The sequence below is a fragment of the Gracilinanus agilis genome, chromosome 1 (genome assembly GCF_016433145.1).
Source record: "Gracilinanus agilis isolate LMUSP501 chromosome 1, AgileGrace, whole genome shotgun sequence".
Classification (NCBI taxonomy): Eukaryota; Metazoa; Chordata; class Mammalia; order Didelphimorphia; family Didelphidae; genus Gracilinanus; species Gracilinanus agilis.
Genome location: NC_058130.1, coordinates 132,966,402 through 132,967,240, shown reverse-complemented (window position 1 = coordinate 132,967,240; position 839 = coordinate 132,966,402).

The window sequence follows — 839 nt, the reverse complement described above, 5'->3', positions numbered from 1 at the left end:
TATATTCTATAACTAAATATGGGTGTGAGACTGAACCACTTACCCCTAGAGATAGCCCTCAGCAAAAAATCTCTGTCGAGGCTACTGACCTAGAGGAAATGGACTGGAGATGCTGTCAGAAAGATTGATGATAGGTTTCACGAAAGCCTCCCTGGTTGTGACGGAGTGGCTGTGTGAGGGCAGTACACTTGGGTATCTCTCGGTATAAAAAAGGCTCTCCTCTTTATCCCAACTATCCAGGAGATCTGAGGTGGAGGGGGATTAATCAGAGAAAGGGATAGTATAGCTCCAAGAGTCCCTGGGAAGATAGAGATGAAATTGTTGATCCTACAGCTTTCTGCAGAAGTTCAGGAGCTTCTTCCTTCTCCTTTAAATCTTTCTTCAATCAATCAACAAACCCTTAAGTACTTACCGTTAGTTCCAGATTTTCCTCACTAAGTCAGTGGTAGAGACCTGGAAATTGTTATTTTGACTGCCAGACTAGTGTACTTTTAACTGTACTAGGCTCAGGGCCCAAAACCTGGAGAGCACAATATGTATCTAGGTTAGGGAGATGGTGGAATAAAGACATTCAGAACTCTCTGCTCTCTGGGGAGCAAAGAGGGGTTTGAAAGTGCTTTCCTCTACTTCACATCCTGGGCTGGAGAGGAATAGAACAGGTCCTGTCTTGGGGAGCTTGCTATGCCAACCAATGAAGAAAGGCAGACCAAAGGGTCTCATTGATGTTAAAGACAAGACAGTGGGAGGCAGTATGATGGAGTAGGATGAGCTCTGATCTGTGAGGAACTGGGGTTTAAATTCTAGTTCCATTTCATGTTGAGGCCTGCTTCTTGCACAGC